The sequence below is a fragment of the Carlito syrichta genome, unplaced genomic scaffold (assembly GCF_000164805.1).
Source record: "Carlito syrichta isolate Samal-C Ts95f unplaced genomic scaffold, Tarsius_syrichta-2.0.1 Scaffold309010, whole genome shotgun sequence".
Lineage (NCBI taxonomy): Eukaryota > Metazoa > Chordata > Mammalia > Primates > Tarsiidae > Carlito > Carlito syrichta.
Window position 1 is genome coordinate 412,779 of NW_007253106.1, and position 4,979 is coordinate 417,757.

The following is a 4,979-nucleotide window of genomic DNA, read 5'->3' on the forward strand; positions in this document are numbered from 1 at the left end:
TGAGGCGGAAGGATCGCCGGAGCCCAGCAGGTTCGAGGCTGCGGTGGCCGGGAGCGGCCATTGCACTCCAGTCTGGGTGACAGAGTGAGACTCCAACTCAAAAAAAAAAAAATAGTACAGCATTTTCCCAAGCTACCAAACCTCCTTATATTCCTTTTGTACTGATTTATTTGTACTTAGAGTTACTAACTACTAGGCCTACATGTACCCCGATTGCTAGAGCTGAAAAACATGAGTGAGAAAGACAAGTTGTAGAACCATGTGCATAGCATAATACCATTTACAAACAATTTTAACAACCACAGTAATAAATATTTTCTACAGATACATATTTATGTAAAAAATTAGGAACTTAGCTACTAACAGCCTACTGCTGACCAGAAACCTTAGCAGTAACATAACAGTCGATTAACATTCATTTTGTATGTTATATATAATACATGCCATATTTTTACAATAAAGTAAGCTAGAGAAAAGAAAATGTTATTGAAAAAATAATAAGGAAGAAGAAATGCACTTACAGTACTATACTGTGCTTATCGATACCGAAAGTTTCCATCGTCTGTTTACAAGAAGAGTCTTCTTTCTGAAGTGTGAGGAAACTACTGCAGACCTCAATCTACAGTACACATCAAGCAACTCTTTCCTGTAATGTCTTGCCTTTTCTCTGCTTCTTGGAGCACTTCCAGCATCACTAGTGGCACTATGTATGAGTTTCATGATATTATAGTCTCACACTAAACAAGATGAAAAATACACAAGAACTGAGAGAGACCATGTTTCACTACAATCCACGGTTTACTGGAGAAATGAATTGTTCACGATGATGAGCACCACAAGTTGATACCACAACACTAAGTTCACTGCAATAGCAACAGGAAGTGGCTACAAAATTATTACAGTAGTACAGTATTTACTACAGTTAATTTCACTCAGTTATGATTTAGTAATACTAAGTGCAATTGCTACTTTGCATTTGTTTACATTTCTCTAAACTGCTAACGGTGCTATATATGGTCTGTGTTTATGTGTATACATTTTTATGAATTTTAACCTTTTAAAATAGATTTTTATATACTTATGGTAGCAAATGGTAAAATAGACTAATATCTACATATATTTTATGCATTCATGACATACTTAATATTTCTCTTTTTTTCAATAATTCTAAGCTATGTGATTCACCTGCAAGTTTTCTCAAACTGTGCATATCTCAATTGTTTACAATATATTATTGAAAAAAATTATGTATAAGTGGACCTCACAGTTCAAACCCATGTTGTTCAAGATCAACTGTATATGTGTGTGTGTGTTTATGTATATGTATGCATATACATCTGGGTACATATATTTTAGGTGTTTCAATGTGTGTATATACATATATATGTGCATATGGCTATACATACAAAGAGAGAGAAGTGTCTACACCATAAAAGGGAATTGTACCTGGGAAGAGTACCCTGGATTATCCAAGTGGCCACGGTGTCATCTCAAGGGTCCTTAGAAGTAAAAGAGAATCAAAGCGTGAGAGGAATTTGATGATGGACTCAGGGGTCAGAGTGACGCAAAATGAGAGGAAATGAACCCTCACATTTTGCTTTGAAGATAAGGGAAGGGATCAGAAGCCAAGGAATGCTGCCAGCCTCTAGAAACAGGAAAAGATAAGGAAACAATCTCCCCCTCAGAGTTTCCAGAAAGGGGCCCAGCCCAGCCAACACCCTGTTAACCCGTGTCAGGCTTTTGACCTAGAGAACTGTACGATAATACATGTCTGTTGTTTTGAGTCACTAAATTTGTGGTAAGTAGTTACATTAGCATTGGAAAAATACAGGGTTACAGAACATTTTTAAAAATAATTTTAAATGTAAATTAAAAGTTCAGAAGTCTTGCAGAACCTTAGACAATTTCAAATTCTACTTATTTATCTCATTGCTTCCCGTCTTTTTTCTCTTCTTTGAGGGCATGCTAGAGGGGCTACAACTCTTTGTTCCTGATATATAGAAACAAATTTAGTGTTTTCCCGAATTGTTCTATCATTTTCACTGTTGAAGTCCTAGAAGGTTTAAATTTACAAACAGAGACATATTGGATATGATAATGAGATTACAGACTTAAGTGCCAAAAATACTAGATGATCATCCAGATCTTGCCTCTCGTAGGTAGGTAGCATCATTTGCAAGGCATTCTAACTTCCTTTTGACTAAGTGTCCTCATTTTAAAATGCTTGGTTTCAACTAACGGAATTCTAAACGTATACAAATGTAAAACTTTGTGTTGCAGACACATTCCTGTGGTATAATTTGGTAGTATTCCAGGTTGTACTTCAGTGTTCACCTGACACACTTTTATACTGCTCCTGAAGTGAATGATGGCTAGACCCACCAAACAGATTTAATGGCATCACCCCTCTGCAAACTCTGAGTAAGTGTTCTGGCTACTCTCTCCTTTGAAGTCCTAAGTGTGTTTATAACCCTTTGACTGAGTTCTCATCACTGATAAAATAGGAAATGTATCATTTTAACATTTGACAATCAGAATAGGTAGATTCTCCTGTGTGTGTTAACTCTGTTGATGATGGTCTCTCCACGCCAGAATGAATCCACATCCCACCCAACCTCTAATAATACTTACATTAATTCAACACATCTCACCTGTTTTAAAAGTTCTGCAAGTGTTTCACATGTATACATGCATTTGATACCCATTTTTAAATCCGTATTATTTCTCAGATAAGAGAACTGAGCTTCAAGAAATGGAGTGCCTTTTCCTTAGCCATGCTGCAAGTATGTGGCAAAGTCAGGGCTTTGAGTCAGGATTTCCTACTCCAATCATTTAATATTCACTAAATGTCAACTATGTGTGAGGCTCAGGGGATAAAAGAGAACCCTAAGGAGACAAAAACCACCCCCTCAAATGAGCTTACCTTTTAGCTTATGTACCCAGCTGGGATGTCATTTCCTTGATGAAGCTTCTCCTCCTCCTCCTTCTCATCTAAAACATCTACAATGCCAACCCATTGCTCGGCCTTCTATTTCACACTCTCCCTATCTTCAAACCCTTTTTATCTCTCCTCAAAGCTACAAGCTTCTTGATCTCAAGGTACATTTCTTATTTACCTTTATTGTTTCCCTTTACTGATAAAGGTAGCCAACACAATATTTTTATAAAATAGATACACAATAAATATTTATTGAATGAATTAAAGTAAGCTAAATCCTAAAGGCCTCACTTGGTGCTCAAGTTATCTTACATCCATATTTAGGTTTCACCTTGAAAGAAGCAGTTTGAGAAAAAAAAATTAAAGTTCAAGACAGTTTATAATTTTACTATGTAACTATCTTTTCATAATAGTTCACGTCTAATTAATGCAGAGTTTGAAACCTAAACGGTGTAAAGGGAAACTGAAATACTCTCTAGCCATCAGAAAGAGCAGAAGTAAAACTTACAATTTCTGTAACATCTTACTGAGTTAAAAGAATATTTTATGGTTAAAATAAAAAGATCTAAATAAATTGCTTACACATTTTTCTTATTTTTTTCCTGAAGTTCAAGAAGTATATTCATAAAACTACCATGGATATCACATGAAATTACCATATGAAATTATCTGGGATAATTTTAAAGATAAACAAGGAATGCTCATATACTTTGGGTGGAAGTGTAAATTAGTTCATCCTCTTTGAAAAAGAACGTGGAGATTTCTTGAAGAATTAAAATAGAACTATCTTTTGACCCAGCAAACCCACTACTAGACATCTATACAAAGGAAAAATCACTATGTAAAAATAAATAAATAAATAAAACTTATTTCCTTCTCCCTTTTTGTAAAAAAAAAAATTTAAATGCCTGTACTTGTACATCTGCAATACCCACTGTTCACAATAGCAAAATTGTGGAACCAACCTAAGTGCCCATCAATGATTGACTGGATAAAGAAAATGTGGTATATTTACCATATATACACCATGGAATACTACACAGTCATGAAAAAAAGAACAAAATCACGTATTTTGCAGCAATGGATAGAGCTGGAGAACATCACTTAGTAACTCAGAAACATAAAATGAAGCCCTGCATGTTCTCATATACAGGAACTAAATGACCACAAAGATGGAAATAATAGACACTGGGACATTAAATGGGGAGAGGTGGGGAGTGGGGCTAGGGTTCAAAAGTTACCCATTGGGTATAATGTCCACTATGTGGGAAATGGATCACCTGAAGCCCAGTCTTCACCACAATAAGTCCATGTAACAGGTGTATACTGTAAGCCCTGATTCTAAGATAAAATAAGAAACAACAAAACAGGCATTAGAAACAGAATATAGGCTTTAGTTTTCTCCAAATAGACAAGTTAATATTTCACGGAGGACCCAGATGACCAATTGAAGACATCACATGATTGCATCTGTCTGCAAAGAAGCCTATATGGAAGAGTTGACCCAGGGCTTTTAGGGGTGACCAGAAAACCCACACTGAGGTCTACCAGATGGTTACTTGGGGATACAGAGGACGGACCCAAGCTCTGGACACCCATGGAGCCAGCTGCAATGTGAGAAAGGGAGAGCACTTTTGGAGACAGGGGATGAGTGAAAAATGACAGCTTTTCTTTTCTGCATATTTCATGTGGGCCTCTGATGTCTCAGTCAAAAGATAGACACCCCAAGACCCCCTACTCTCACACTGGCCAGGTGCAGAGGAATGCTCTGGATAGAGAAAGAGACACCAGCGGGTCCCACGTGGAACCCTGGGAAACCGAGTCCCCAGGAATCCCATGCCACAGCTGCTGACTTGCCCACAGAAAGCCTCAACTGGAAATACCCTTGGGAGTGGTCTATGCCACACAGTTGTGCTTCCTTCCCTCCTTCCCCAGCTCCTAGCAGGGCCAACGTGACCAATTCAGGGATGTTTCTCCAGTGCTGGCAGCCCTTGTGCCCTAGGTCAGGGCTATAGACACAGCTTCGCCATGGGGGATTGCC

The 4,979-nt window shown here is 37.6% G+C and overlaps 1 protein-coding gene across 1 annotated transcript in view; it reads left to right on the forward strand.

Moving 5' to 3' along the window:
- The window catches only part of TMEM144 (transmembrane protein 144), a 42,449-nt gene extending 38,632 nt beyond the window's left edge, over positions 1-3,817 (forward strand). Inside the window, exons 14-15 of the mRNA XM_021716842.1 lie at positions 2,281-2,421; positions 3,547-3,817. The gene's annotated coding sequence lies outside the window, so the exon portion shown is untranslated. The remainder of the gene's footprint in view (positions 1-2,280; positions 2,422-3,546) is intronic.
- Positions 3,818-4,979: the final 1,162 nt, after the last annotated feature.